This window comes from Stegostoma tigrinum, chromosome 1 (assembly GCF_030684315.1).
Source record: "Stegostoma tigrinum isolate sSteTig4 chromosome 1, sSteTig4.hap1, whole genome shotgun sequence".
Classification (NCBI taxonomy): Eukaryota; Metazoa; Chordata; class Chondrichthyes; order Orectolobiformes; family Stegostomatidae; genus Stegostoma; species Stegostoma tigrinum.
In genome coordinates, this window is record NC_081354.1 from 154076315 (window position 1) to 154092957 (window position 16643).

The following is a 16643-nucleotide window of genomic DNA, read 5'->3' on the forward strand; positions in this document are numbered from 1 at the left end:
TCCAATACAGTACAAAAAAAGGCCATTAATTAAGATTTTTTTTTGTACCAATGCTTTTATCGTTGGTCAGATTTTTCAGCAGACTACTCTAGAATCCAAAATGCCTGCCTGAAACGTATAAATAAATCTGAATTGGAGTCAAGTAGTTTCATTGTGGTGCTGATTGCCAGTTGGGCTAAGAGTGTTTACCATTCCTCTTCATCGACCATGGGTGGTCTGGGTCTTGAGGTGGTCATTTTATGTGCTATTCAAAGGGATCCTCAGATACTCCCAAATAAATTGGTAATGTGTTCATTTGGAAATGTCTTTCTTGCAGTAATCTATGGATACTTTTGAACTTAAAAATGTTTAAAATGCTCGTAATTGCTCATGTACAACTAGAAATTGTATGAAACTTCTGGCAGTGCAGTTGCTTCTTGATGGGTGACTCTTTTGGAATTGATTTTGAGCAGAGGAGAAGGGAGAGAAGCATCAGGACAAAAGTGCAAACAGATGCAGCTGATGAAAGAGCAAAAGGGAAAAAGGCATGCTCAGAGGAAACCATACCCTGCAAACAGACATCTTAAGCCCAGACAGTGACCTGCTGTTTTCTGCATCAGAAGGCTCTGATACTTTATTTAGGTATGAACAGACTTGCATTGAATCCTACAAACAGAAGCTACAGCCAACGGCAACAGATAGCATCAAACTTCCTAGAGACAAGGGACATCCACTTTACATCTGGAATATGAATCATCTCAGAAACCAATGCCCTATTGTGGAACACCACTACAATCAGATTCATGAATTACCCAGAGCCCTGAAATCAAACTAAAAGTACCCTGAGCTGGAAATACTCAACAGGACAGGCAGCATCTGAGGACAGAAGGAAAACAGCATTCACATCTCAGACCTTTCATTTGAGCAGATGCCTTTAATTAGAATTCTTGGTTGTTTTTTGCAGTAAACGCGTGGTAGATCTTGATGAACACAGCAGGCCAAGCAGCATCTTAGAAGCACAAAAGCTGATGTTTGGGGCCTAGACCCTTCATCAGAGAGGGTCTAGCCTGAAACGTCAGCTTTTGTGCTCCTGAGATGCTGCTTGGCCTGCTGTGTTCATCCAGCTCCACACTTTGTTATCTCGGATTCTCCAGCATCTACAGTTCCCATTATCTCTATCCATGGTGGATCTTGAATTCTTTGATTGTAGTCCCTTCCAGACTGCTGCATAGGTTATTCACAACATCAGTGAGTTGTTTTTCATAAACAGGTGCTTTGTTTGCTACAGCAACAATTTCATCACATTCCTTCATCTCGGAGAACATCCAATTATTGTTGAATGTACCTTTACTACCCTATGGCCTGCCTGAAAATCTCCATGAAATAAAAAGGCTTAGACTCCATTAATTTGCAACTTATTACTGACTGACGTTGCATTTGGCAGCTTGGTTCCAAAGCTCCCTACAGTTTACATAATCACTGTATATTGTGTTAGTCACTTGATCTCCATTACTGTTGCACTGGTTACTAGGAAACAAGGTATTACTCCTGCACATTTATAATCATATTAACCAACTATTGGTGTGGAACTTTGTTAGAATTGATCCATACATCAACTTGAGCCTTCGCTGAGTAGAAAATGTAAGTCCTCAAACAATGATTCAACCCACTGGTTTGGGCTAGAGTCTTACTCTAATCCAGATCTGAGTTAATATCCTGCATTATTGCATTTGCTGCATGTTGCATTTTTGACAGAAGCAACACAGGAGCAATTGTTGTGTTCTATAGATCAATGTTTGTTTTTGTGTGTGTTGGCTGTTTTCTGTGTCTATGTGCAGTGTGCTGTTAAGTAAAGAGTGTGAACCTGGGCATATCAAAAGGAAGCTTGACCTGTCATACTGGGGGCTCTGGGTATCAACCACTGGTGACTTGTGTTTGAGGTTTAAAGCTGCTGTGAAGCCTCATTTTTACTCTTTATAATAGAACAATTGGTGACATCAAAGCCAAATTAATATTGACAGCCTCCAAGGAACTCTGTAGCATAAATTAAAACACAAATGAAACATATCAAAATTAAATTGATTGATCAATGCAGAAAGTGCAATGATGCACCCAATGACCACCTGCGCACCCACTGGTCATAAAATACCTGAAGAATACTGATGGGTACCAAATGACCTCTCTCCAAGGACACTTACGGGCAGGGAAAAGAGAGGTGGGCATTCAGGAACAACAATTCCCTCTACAGCCTACTGTCTGGACTTGTTAATGGCCACATCAACCAGGACAAAGACTAGACCCAGGAGGACGTTGTCTCATCTGCCCCAAAGATCAGGAGTGCGGCGCTGAAGGGTGACCAAAAATGTAGAAAGAGCCGCTTTAAATAACAAAAAAAAAGCCATAACTGAGTTAGGAACAGACAATAAATGCTGGCAAGCAGTAACGCTCATGTCCCATGAGTGAACAGAAAAGAAACATGTGATCAAGGAAATTTTTAAGGCAGTAAAAGTCACAAGTGACCCAGGGGATAGTGATGAAGGGTCTGATGAAGGGTCTAGGCCCGAAACGTCAGCTTTTGTGCTCCTGAGATGCTGCTGGGCCTGCTGTGTTCATCCAGCCTCACATTTTATTATCAGGGGATAGTGAGCCCACTTAAACTTTGAATAGGATTGCTGAGTACAATCACAACCTCCCCAGGTCCCAGATGATCAGGAGTGGATTCCACACAGAGACCCCTTAACAAGATAAGGAAGTGAACGCTGTGCCAGCAGCCCATACATGAAACTCCTCCAAAGCAAACAGAAGCACAAAGAGGAAATTCCTTGAGGTGGCTCAAATTGTAGACTGCACCTCCATGAGCATAAGGTCAAAAAGGAACTTTGCCTGAATGTAGATTGTTTCAAATAGAAGCCCAAAATGTTTTTGCCTAGATACCATGAGTGGCTTCAGAGACAATCACCACTGTATGTAGTCTCTTAGAATCCCTAAAGTGTGGAATCAGGCCATTTGGCCCATTGAGTCCATACTGTCCTGCCAAAGAGTGTCCCACTCAGACCCACCCCATTCCTGTAACACTGCATTTCCCATGGCTGACCCACATAGCCTGCACATCCCTGGATAGACAGTTGCCCAAGGGTGGACTCAAACCTGTGTCCCTGGCACTGTGAGGCAGCAGTGCTAACACTGAGCTACCATGCTGCTCTTGATGACTTTGGCTGTGAACTGGACATTAACAGACAATTCACCTGGCAACTTCTTGTGTACGTCATCCAGCCCAGCCCTCCTTCATCCAACACAATCCCAAGTCTGGTCACCCCAGCAGCCTGAGCCCACTGCACCAGCAACCATCAAAAACCATATTGCTAGAGATGTAAATTCCTGATCAGCAGCTTCCTGATGGAATTTTATTTTGAGCTTGAAGGTGATTTCGTTAAATCTGAAACAGTCTTAAACACAAACAAAGTAACCTACAGAGTTATAAGTGATGAGTTGCTACATGACATTGCATGAGCAGTGGCTCACAACTGAAGAGTAGTACACAAATTGCAATGAAAATACACACATGTCTTGAAGGCACAAAATAACATAGAAAGATGGCCCAATCTTGTCTAACAAAGAGGTGTTAATAGTAAGTATTACATTACAAAATGAGACTTTAGTGGTGGCAACTGGTAGTACACTTAAAATTGGCAGGATTTCAGAACTGAGCAGAAGAAAACCAATATATTGATAAGAAAAGAGAATTAAGATTGAAAGTAGGCAGTCGAGACACACAAAACAGATTGTAAATCTCAGGATCTATCTAAATTGATAGTCTTTTCCCATGAAAACAGATTTACAATCTATCAATCTATCAAAGACTATCAACTTAGATAGAGCCTGAGTTAGATAGATAAACAAGGCTATAAAAGATTATTGATGAATAAGGGAACCAGAGTCTATATGCAAGTTGATATGAAAGTGGAGTTGATGCCACAAATAGATTTAATCAAATGTCAGAGCCAGCTCAAGGGGCTAATGGTTTATTTCTTTTCCTAGTTCATGTGTAAGATACATATATATATATAAGGCACTATTCTTGATTGGGGTAGAGTCCTGCCATTTCTTTTATTCACTTTATAAGACCATAAGAAATAGATGCAGAATTAGGCAGTTTGCCTCCTTGAGCTTGCTCTGCCATTCCTCACGTCCACTTTGCAGCTGTTTCCTCATAACCCTTGATTCTTGATCAAGTATCCATCTATCTCAAGCTGAAATGTTCACAAGGACTATGTCCCCAAAGCTGTTAGGATTTGGAACGCGCTGCCTGGGAGGGTGTTTGGTAGGTCAGATTTCATTCGAAGTTTTAAAAGAGATATATATTTGAATCAGATGAATTTACAGGGCTACGAAGACAGGGCTGCAGAATGGGATGAACTGGATATCACTTTTGGGAGCCAGTATGGACATGATGAGTCAAATAGTCTCTTTTTGTATTGTAAATTCTTTGATTTTATGACTTAGAATCCTTCGAGAGAAGAAATTCTTCCTCAACTTTGTCTTAAATTGGCATCCCTTTATTCTGACACTGTACCCTCTGGACTGACTCTCCCATGACAGGAACATCCTCTCAACATTTACCCTGTCAAGCTCTTTAAGACTCTCATATCTTTCAATGAAATCTCTTCTCATTCTCCTAAACACCAGAGTGTAGAGTCCCAATCTGTTTAATCTTTGCTTATAAGACAATCTCTCCAAACCAGGGCACATACGAGTGTACCTTTTCTGAACTGCCGCTGAAAAAATGAATAATTTCTTAAATAAAGTGACCAAAACTGCACACAGTACTCCAGATGTAGTCTCACTCGCACCTTGTAAAGTTGCAAAAAGATTCCCCTCCTCTTATACTACAACTCGGTTGAAATAAAGGCCAACATTCCATTAGCCTTTCTGATTAGCTGCTGTACCTGAGTGCTAACTTTCGGTGTTGTGTGCAGAGGTACCCCTGAGTTCCTTTGTGCTGCAATATTCTTCAGTTTTTACCTGTTTAAACAACATTCTGAACTTTTGCTTTCCCTTCCAAAAACGAACAATTTTGCACTTTCCCACTTCATACACAGTTTGTAAACTTTTTGCACACTGACTTAACCTATCGTTATTTCTCTGTACACTGTTAGCAGCCCTTTCACAATCTGCCTTTCCACATATTTTAGTACTGCCTACAATACGTTCACTTCCTTCCTGTAATCATGGATATATGCTGTAAACCGTTGAATCCTAACACTAATGATGGTGGCTGGGAAAACATCACGTTATAAAGGTGAGGGGGATGGGGTAGGGAGTAAACCACAGAGCCTAGAGAGAGAGAAGAGCAGTTGGACAGACAAGGAGTTAATAACAATCAGGCTGGTAGAGTGAATAGTTGCTCATGGGGGCTATTAGTGACTAATAACAGGTAGTATGTAATGGCGGGCTATGTGGTAACAAGGTCTAGTGTGTTGGGTCGGGGGATGGGACATGGAAGTGTCCATACTGACCCCCAGTCACTGTAACCCAAAATTTCTAATGGCCAATCCACCTAACCTGCACATCCTCAGATGCAGGAGGAAACCAGAGCACCCAACAAAAATCCGAACAGACACACAGAGAATGTACAATCTCTACACAGAGTCATCCAAGGCTGGAATTGAACCTGGGCGTCTGACACTATGGGGCAGCAGTGGTAATGACTGAGCTACCTTATGATCCTATACTGTCCTGCCCTTGCTGCATGAGGATATGGGCTTCTGATGAACAAAAAGATTAATGTTGTATTGAAGTGTAACTAAACCAATGCATTAATGTGCCTTTCCTTCATTCTGTGAGAAAAAAAAGTAAAAAATAACATTTGAAAATCAGATGGAATGATCATTTTACACTGATTTTAAAAATGGCACTTTAAAATTACTCGGGAAGAATGTTGGATCATTTAAAATGTAAATGACTTCATTTCTGCAAATTTGCATTTCTAAGGCTCTGCTGACAGTGAGAATAAATTTATTGAAAAATAACTTACCTTAGGTGTTGTTTCCTGTCTCAAAATTCAGGGGAAATGACTCCTGGTAAAAGGTCACACAGTGTAGGCTGCCATTATTTTCAGGATGTTTCTTAGCTAGTGTGCCAGAAAATATGACCCCTGGAGCATTCAATTAATTAACAGTTCAGACTCTTTAAAGTTGCAAATTTACAATTTGGGTTTGGTTTTAAAACACTATCTTTAATTCAAGTCTTCCTGTTGAATTGCATGCTGACTTTCTAAAACTGGCTGTTGAAATAGTCAACTTTTACACATTGTTGTTTCAATGCAAGTGATCCTTACGCATGGAATTAACAAGTCTTAGGAACCTTAAGGTTCAAGAAATAGCTACAAAATCTCATTTAGTTTAATGTGGTTGGCTAAAGCTGTAAGCTGAAATTCCCTGTGAATTCTTTTCCTTAGTTTCAAAAAATAAAACAGCAGATGCCAGTGAGATGTCATGGCAGAGGCTACTTGTTTGTCTTTCAGGCATTAAGATATTAATTATTGCAATGCATCAGTTTTATAACCACCAGTTGTTTTCTTTATGTTAAATCAAACCAATGATGCTCTTTGTATGTGAATTTAAACCAAAAATTGTGGGCTTTGCTGTTACATTAATTGTGATGGGAACTGACTTATTTTAAATTGGTCAGTACTGTAATAACATTGATTAAACAATTCAGACTGAGACATTTTACAAGTTATTTGGTTACAAAAACGATTGGAGAAACTTTATGTAATCCCTAAATCCATTTCCTAGAAACACCATAAATGATTTTATTTAAAATGCAGATGGGAGTTCATTCCATCATTCATTCAATAGAAGCGAGCTAGCTATTTGGGCTAACATTTGTCAACGGTCCTTAATTGACCTGGAACACGTGCTGGTGAGCTGTCTTCTTGAAACATTGCAGTCCATTTGGTGTAGGCAGACCCAGAGTACCATCCAGGTTTTAACCCAGAGAAACTGAAGGCACATTGATTAATTTCCAAGTCAGAGAGAGTGAGTGGTTTGGAAAGGTACTTGCAGGTGGTATTCCAATACATCTGCTGCCCTTGTCCTTCCAGATAGTAGTGGTAATGGGCTTTGAAAATGCTGTTTAAGGATCCTCGTTGAATTTCTGCAGTGCATTTTAAATCTTGTAATCTGGTTGGCTAAAGCTGGAAGCTGAAATTTCCTGTAAATTCTATTCCTTAGTTTCAAAACATAAAACACAATAACTGCTGCTATTGTGTGCCAGTGGTGGGGAAATGGAATGAGTGTTTGTGGATGTGGTGCCAATCAAGCATACTGCTTCATCCGGGAAGATGTCAAGCATCCTAGAGAGTTGTTGGAGCTGCACCCATCTGGGCAAGTGGGAAGTATTCCATCACATTCCCTGGCATGTGCCTTGGAGATATTGGGCAGGCTTTGAGAAGTCAGGAAGTCAATTACATACTGCATAATTCTTAGCATCTGATAAGCCCATGATATTTACACAGCTAGTTCAGTTCTGTTTCAGATCAATGGTAAATCCTAGAATGTTGATAGTGAACAGATCCATTGAATGTCAAAGGGTGATGATTAGATTTTCTAACGATTGTCCTAGCCTGGCACTTGTGTGGCAGGAACGTTACTTCTTATTTGTCAGCCCATACCTGGATATTGACTTGTCCTTGCTGCATCCCTTGTAAAGTGTCTTTCTGAGGAGTTGTGAATGGTGCTGAACATTGTGCGAGCATTGATGAACATTCCAACTTCTGACCTTATGATGGAGGGAACATTGTTGCTGAAGCAGTTGAAGATGGTTGGGCCTAAGGGACTCCAGCAGAGATATCCAGGGGCTGAGATGTCTGACCCCAATTAACCACAACCATCTTTATTTAAACTATATACAACTCCATTTAGTGAAGAGTTTTCCACCGATTCCCATCAACTCCAGTTTTTCTAGGGCTCCTTGTTGCCACATCCAGTCAAATATGGCCTTGATGTTAAGGGTGTTCACTCTCACATTACCTCTGCAGCTCAGCCCTTTTGGCCATTTTTGAAACAAAACTGTAATGCAAACAAGAGCCAAATTGTCTTGGCAGAACCCAAAATGAGCAAGTCACTGAGCAGGTGTTTGCTGAACATGTGCTGCTTAATAGCACTGTTGATGAACCCTTCCGTCATTTTACTGAAAATCAAATTTGGTCTCACGGGGCAGTAATTAACAGGGATGGATTTGTCTTGATTTTTGTGTACAGAACATACCTGAGTTTTTTATTTACATTGTCGGGTAAAAGCCAGTGTTGTAGCTGCATTGAAACAGCTTGGTGAGGGGAATGGCAAGTCCTGGAGCATAAGTCTTCAGTATTTTTGCCAGAACGTTGTCAGGGCCCATAGTCTTTGCAACATCTAATATTTCTATAAAACTCTGGTTAGACCATACTTGGAATATTGTGTTCAATTCTGATTGCCTCATTGTAGGAAGGATGTGGAAGCTTTAGAGAGAGTGCTGAGGAGATTTACCAGGATGTTGCCTGGACTGCAGGGCGGGTCTAATGTGGAAAGGTTGAGGGATCTAGGGCTTTTTTCATTGGAGTGAAGGAGTATGACAGATGACTTGATAGAGATGCGTAAGATGATGAGAAACATAGAGTGGATTGCCAGAGACTTTTTCCCTGGGTGGAAATGATGATTACGAGGGGGCATAATTTTAAGGTGATTGAAGGAAGGAACGGGGAGATGTCAGAGGTAGGTTCTTTCCAAAGAGAGTGGTGGGTGTGTGGAATGCACTGCCAGCAGTGGTAGTAGAGTCACTTAAAACTCTTGGATTGGCACATGGAGGATAGTATATTGTAGGGTGTGCAAGGTAGATTGACCTTTGGAAGGATAATAGGTCAGCACAACATTGTGGGCCAAAGTGCCTGTACTGTGCTGTGCTGTTCTATGTCCTGTTAACTGTTTCTTGGTATCATGTGAATTAAATTGAATTTCCTGAAAACTGGCATGTGTGATGCTGGGGAAGATCTCTGGAAGATGCCAACATGGATCATATAATGAATCACAGGCTCCCTACAGCGTGGAAACAGGCCATTTGGCCCATTGAGTCCAAACTGCCCTTCCAAAGATCCTCCCACCCTACTACCCTAATCCTTTAACCCTTAATTTACCATGCTAATCCTCCGAACCCACACATTCCTACACACAATGGACAATTTAGCATGGCCAATATATCTAACTCACACATCTTTGGACTGTGGAAGGAAACCAGAGCACCCAAATGAAACCCATGCAGACATTGGGAGAATATACAAACTCCGTGCACATAGTTGCGTCAGGCTAGAATTGAACCCAGGCACCTGGCGCTGTGAGGCAGCAGTGCGAACCACTGAGACATGGTGCTACCTTTAACTGGACACTTCTGGCTGAAGACTGTTATATTAAAGTTACAATTGTTATTAATTGATCTGCAAAGTTTTTTTGCTGCTAAAACCAGGAAAACTTTCAACATTACTTTTCCTACCATCAGTCAATTTACTTTTATGTCTTGCATACCTGTACACCCACCCCTCCTCCTATGCTGTACAATTATTATTTTTCCAATTTTACCAATAAACGTTCCTTTCCTGGGCTTCTCCATTCTGTAAGCCCTTCTCTCTTGCAATATGCAATACATACGCCATTGAAACTGATAGCCTTCCTTTGTAAATCTAACTATTTTTCTGAGACTTTGCTTCTGTTGTATGCTGGACACTCATGAAATCTGAAAATGTTGAAATTACTGAAGGTCCTTCCCAAGCTGAAGGTTGATCCCTTACTCATGATAGAACTTCAGGATTCCTACCAAAAACTAGTTTATGTAGACTATACCCTTCAACCATCTGCAATGAATTCTCAGCATGGACTGTTCATGATAGTGTACGCAGTAATTTACAGTTTAGTTGACCTGTCAAAATTTTATGAACCATTTTGTCTTTTACAAAATAATTCCTTTCACATAGCCCATTACATTCATAACTATTATCTTCACATTCAGACGTATTTTTACAGGTATATTCCCTCCCTGATCTACAATTAATGAGAGATTTTGTTGTTGGTCGAAGCCTGGTTTTTCATTTACCTTATTAATGGTTATTTAGTAGAGGAAAGTGCGAGGTTATGCACTTTGTTAGGAACAATCAAAAAACCGACCATTATTTTCGTGGAAAGAAACTTGAAAAAATTGCAGCACCAGAGGATTTTGGTATTCCTGTGCATGACACACAAAAATTAGCACATAGGTGCAGCAAGTAATTATGAAGGCCAATGGAGAATTTGGCCTTTATTGTTTGTGGGTTGGAATTTTAAAACAACAGTTATGTTGTCACTGTACAGAATGCTGTGAATGCCATACCTACATATTTTGTTCCCATCTATTCGAATGGATAGACTGGCACTGGAGCAAGTTCAATAGACATTCACCAGACTGATTCCTTGGTTGAATGTTTTGACTTATCAAGAATGGCTAAACAATCTTGTTATTTAAGATACAAGCCTCTTCTGTTGAGACCTATTTGAGGTTTATAATTCAACACAAACTAGCAGAAAACTCCTTGTCTAGAATAAGAAGAAGGATTGGTGGTAGCTTTCTATCAACTACGTCCAGTTGTTACTCAGGCTTTATCATCATTGTTATAATTGCAGAGCTGTGTATAAAGTGGGTCTCTTCATCGTGACTGTTTCTCTACTGTGACATACAGAGGCTATTCCATAACATCATGAGACCCTAACACATAGGAGCAGAAGTAGGTCATCCAGCACCTCAAATCTGCTCCATTATACAAGGAGTTTGTGGCTGGTCTGAGAATCCTCAACTGCAACCTTAGATTTTCCTTTACTGATTAAAAATCAATCTATCTCAACCTTTAATATTTCTAATGACCCAGCATTGACAGCTCTTTACAGTAAAGAATTCCACACTTTCACAATATGCCAAGAGAAAAGATTCCTCCTTATCTCTGACTTAAATAGATGACCACTTAGACCAAGATAACACCCTCAGGTCCTAATCTCACACAGAGAGAAACAAGATCTCTGCATCTACCCTATCAAGCCATTAAGAATCATCCTGGCACCAGCAAGAGCCAGGTGGCCAATGAAGTTAGGAAGAGGTGGAAGAGAAGGGAGCACCTGTCAGTCCAAATGGCTGGTACTGCCTCCTGGACTTGCAACATCTCCACTAGAGGCAGGTGTAGAATGTTACCATATTCACACATTACGAAGATGCTCCGAGGTGAAGCCCATCACAGTCTCCTGGCCTTGGTGTGGAGCCCAGTGCAGACTCATCCACTCCATCTACTTTTATTTCTTTCTCTCTTTTTCTGCTTTAGAAGGACTATCATGTTGAACCATTAACTTTATTCCTTTATTTTTCTAATTTATACCTAAGATTTTGTACCTAGACATCCTTGTACCTAAGTTGGCACCAGAAATGGTGACTTTGTATACTTTTTTACTGTATCCATGTATCCCTGTATTTGAGTAAGTCATATAGCAAAATGTAATTCTAATTCTGATATGTTTCAATAAGGTCTCCTCTCATTGTCCTAAACTTCAATAAGTATAGGCCTAGCCTACTCACCTATTTATCATAAGAAAATCCTTCCCTACACCAAGGACAACGCAAATTAACTTTCTTCAGGCTATGCCTAGGGCAGAATGTATGTCATTCCTTAAATGAAGGGACCAAAACTGTTCATGATATTCTAGATATGGTCTGCCTAATGCCTTACATTGTTTTGGGGAAGACTTCCCATTTTTATACATGATTCCCCATGAAATAAAGGTCAATAGTCCATTTGGCTTCACCATTGCTCTCTGAACTTGTAGCTAGCTTTTTGCAATTTGTGCATGAGGACTCCCAAATCTCAATGTACCACATCTTCCTGTGGTCTTCCTCCATTTAAATAATCGTTAGCTCCTCTACTCTTCCTGCCAAAATGCATTCAATCCAACAAATTATGGCTGACACTTATTCTCCATTTAAATCCTTATATTTACTGACATGTCCCCATATTTCACCAATTCGCTATGGTAGCAAATTCCATATTCCAGTCACTCCATGTGAAGCAGTCCTATCTCAGTTTCCTATATATTTTCTTGGTGACCATTTTAGATTTCTGTCATTGAATTTTGTTCTTCCTTAAAACTAGAGATACTCTCTCCATGCTGACTACATTAATTCACAAATTTGAAGATGTCCATTTGGTCACCGTTTTCTACTTTCAAGTGAAAAGAGACCTGGCCTGTTTGTTTTTTTCCAAGCGTGTATAACTTCATTGTTTTTGGTTGTGAAGCACTTTTTCACCCACTCCGGAACCTTTGCAGCCCAAGAATGTCGTTGGCACTGCACCTTTCATGTTTTTTATTAACAAACCATCTCAATTCTGATACATGTTCCTTTAATACACAGGTAAGGTGCGACCAAAAATCATGTTAATGAGAAAGTTGATGTTGTTGCCAGTCATCCCATCTCATTTTCTTTTATCCAGTATGAAGCAACAACTCAGGTATTTTATTAAGTAGGAACAAGTGTCTTGAGAAGAGCCCAGGAAATGGGTGCCCTCAGCCCTTGCTTCAGCCTCTGCCAGATTGAAGAATAACGGATGACCTGAAGAAAATGTTCAGATCCTGTCAGTTTGCAGATTCTGGAAGACAACCAGCCACAGGTGGTCATTTTGGCAGCCGTGGACATCAACTGAATGGATGGAAAATCAGGCAGACTCCATTAGTGGCTTGCTTTCATGCCTTTCCAATGTTGCTGTGTTCATTTTGCCCACATGATTCAAATGTCTTTGGCACAGGAAGAAGAGATCTGCCATGATCACTCAGCAGCAGCAATCAGAAATGAGTTTTGATCAGTCTTCCAAACGGAAATATTTTTCTGATTTTGTCGTTGACCATGACCCATGGTCATGTGTCCCATATGTTTAAGATAGAAATTTTTAAACAAAGGCTTTTTTTATATACCACAGTTGCAGAGCTATGAAAAACATCCTCCACAATTCCCAAGCCACACATGTGGTATGAATTAAAATCATCATTCTGTTTTGTCTGATTACCCTTTATACACATCTTTGTGCTGGATTGAGGAGGAGGAGGAGGAGGAGAAATGGGGAAACTGGAAAAAGAGAAACATTTGTTTGGTGAAAATACTAAACCACAAGTTCATCTCTTTGATCTGAAGTAAAGGTTTTCTTTCTATTGACTGATATTAAGCATTAATAACAGGCATTTGCTGGTTGCTGATTCTTTGTGTTTAACCAAAAAACGAAAGGAATGTGACCTAGGTGGTCCTTGTTCTTCCTTAGGTTAATTTTACAAGGTCATTACAACAGAGAGGTATTTTTGGAATAAGAAGCATGGTTGGAATCAGATCTGTTCTACTGAAAGGTCTTCAATGTTCAGTTGCTGACTGGACTTCTGTGCTTTGCAGCACATATTTATTCTTTGTCTTAAAACTTCCACAGTTTAAAGAATGAGCTTGCATTCTTATGACATCCTTGATAATTGCTGAGTGCTCTAAAGCACTCCCAGTGCCAAATAATTATGCTTGAAGTTTTTTTTAATCATGTGAGGAGAAACTAACAGCCAATCTCAGTCGTTCAAAAGGTACAACAATTGTTGCCTTGCTGCAAAATGAAAGACTAGTTAATCTGTTTTCTATTTGGCGGTATTGGGTGTAGTCCAGGTATCGGAGGAAATCTAAGCTTTTCATCAAAAGGCACACTGGAATCTTTCGCATTTACCTGAAAGACAGACATGGCATCAGTTCAAAGTCAGATCTGAAAGACTGGAGCTCAACAAAATAAAAGACAAACAGGAAATGCTGGACACATACAACAAGTGGCCAGTATAATGGAGAGAAAATCAGAGTTAACATCTCATATCAGAGATCTTCCATTTCTGCAGTGTTGCAACTGAAATATATTTTTATTCTAGGTTTTTTTGTTGTTCTCGGGGGCATTTTCAATATCCTAAAATGTGAAAACTGAGATGGGAATGTGACAAACATGCTTAAATTATGAAAATTTTGGATAAAATGAAATAACCTGTCCACAGCCACAAATTTTGACTAAAATACAGAAGGTTATGTTTATTAATTAGAAACAACCAAAGGAAATGCAGAAGAATTTTATTTTCCCTAAAATAGTGTTAATCATGTTGTGGAAGATGAAACATAAAGCTGTTTCAAGAAGGACTCAGACTGGCAGTTATCAACAATAATGGTCAAAATTCTTAAGAATGCATGAGCATCCTATGGTAGATTGAGGAGACAAGGATTAAATAGGAGGCAGCCTGGAAACTGCCTAACTAAGCAGGTATGTTTATGATGTTAATTGGCAATAAATGGGACAATGGGAGCCAGTTTCTGTTTGTCCTTTGCTCAGTACATCGTTTCCTAGCCAGTTTCCCCCAGTATAGTTGTTATGGTGGATTAGTGACAGCATTTCCCTCTCATGCCCCTTCTTAAATCATACAGTCAGTTCCAGGGTGGCTGGGAAACCCAGGGAGATTTATTATTCTGATGCCTAGTGAAACTGTTCAGTGGCAAATGATATATACTATGATTATGATACCCTATGTACATAAATTGCAAAAATAAGCTGATTCTGTTGATATTTCACTGCAGTTAAGATGGAAATTAGACAGCAGCTATGAAAATTCCAAATGCATCTATAATGGTAACCTAATGATACTGATAGATGTTTCTGAACTCAAAGATATGGTAATTTGTGGAAGAACATCAGAAAATGATCAGGATAACTGTGGCATAACGGAACGCTGCTGCTCAATCTCCCGAGGAACACATGCCGAGATCGTACCTTAAACCACATTGCACATTATCTTCAATAGCTGCCTAAGATTGCTCTAATTCTATACGAGTTGAGTATAGCCATGGCCTGAGCGGCTGAAAACATCTGTCTATGTATAAAACTGTTACAGGTGCTCATTTACGGTTGGCATTGCTCCTTAGTTGCTTCTTTGGTGAAGTGTACGCCTGTGGCACATTGGCCTCCTCGAAGATCTTCATAGAACTCATGCTGTTTATTTCCTGGATGGAACTAATTTACTTGAAGATGCCTTCTCTGCAAAAGGTTATTCACTATCAAATCTTTCACCCTGTCAAATAAATGGCAGACAAAGGTATGTTGGGACTACCATATGTGTCTCTAGAAATTCTCACTAAGGCCAACATTTGTCAGTCCAACCAGTGGGCAGTGGGTGGTTCAGTACCGACTGAGGACGCAAGCGAAACTGCACAGCAACCAGTCATTGAGACCGAAAGGTTTATCAGTCTTCAGAATCATAAATTTCTCCAGTCTCAGGTGATTCTTACCTTTCCCATTCTAAGTTATTTCCAGATTATAGTACGCTTCTGGGCTATCAGGGTGTCTATCACCAATCCCGATAGAAAGACAGTTCAATCAGTTCACTTTGTCAAATGATTTGCAGGAAGGGTCCTATGTGAACAAAAATTCAATGCATTGTTTCTGGGATAGAAAGCTGATGGAGCTAGCTTCCACACTGATTTGTCAATTGGTGATCGTTAAAAGTGACACTGAATATGATATGGGGCCTGGATATGCAGCTGAACGCATCCTTTCTTTATTCAATAATTCACATAAATTACATTAAGAATAGCAAGCTTAGTTTTGGATGTCGTGAACTCTTTAAAGCATGATTCATAACCCAGGACTTCATTCCATTATGTTTTATTTCCAAATGTTGTTATTTCTTTGACCCTGTGTTTTATCTTGTGCCAGCTTTCAATTGTAGATTTGATTCCTGCTGTGCTTATGTAGTTTCACCTCACAAAAGCAACTGGAGGCAATTGGAAAGTATTTGATTGAAGTGGCATACTTAATCATGCTCAGAATGTAATTTTAATTCCTCTCGCACCCCCCCAGTCCCTATCCCACCAACCACTGCCACCAACCCACCCCCACCACCGCCGTCAGTGTGATTAATGCTGTTCAAACTCCATTTCCTGCTCAAGTCACACTTCTTGCAAAGAACTCTCCTGCACACTATAGAGCTAATACATAAAGCACTCTGCTTGGTAATGCTATGTTGTCACAGTCTTAAGCTCCTCCAACAACTCTGTGAACATACTGCAGATATGGATTTTTATTATGTTTTCACAGGATATGGCAGTCACCAGCAAGATCTTTTGCTGCTTATCTTTAACTGGGCTTGGACTGAATGACCTACTTGGTCATTTCAGGAGAAACTTAAGAATCAACCACCTTGCTGTGAAACTGGGATCACATGGAGTGCAGACAGGCTCAGGATAGCAAATTTTCTTTGTTAGGGAACCAGATGGGCTTCTACAACAATCAATGATAGCTGCCATGGTCATGATTAGGTTGTGCTTATTAATTGAATTTAAATTCCACTAACTGTGGGTGGGATTTGAAGCTATGCACATAGATCCTATGCCTGGGTCCATGGATTATTATTCCAGTATGTAATTTTCTTCTGCCAAACAACATACGTCATTAATTACCCCGACTTGCTTCACAATCTCTCCTCAGTTAGATGATCTTACATTGTGATTTTTGCTGCTCTTCCATCTCAAAGATTTTAAGAGGACAAGATCCACAGGTCATCATAGTATAA

The 16643-nt window shown here is 40.0% G+C and overlaps 1 long non-coding RNA gene across 1 annotated transcript in view; it reads left to right on the plus strand.

The window, feature by feature from the left end:
* Positions 1 to 1557: 1557 nt before the first annotated feature.
* Positions 1558 to 16643, plus strand: part of LOC125456167 (uncharacterized) — a 46633-nt gene continuing 31547 nt past the window's right edge. The window contains exon 1 of the long non-coding RNA XR_007248404.2: positions 1558 to 1620. This is a non-coding gene — a long non-coding RNA (uncharacterized LOC125456167). The remainder of the gene's footprint in view (positions 1621 to 16643) is intronic.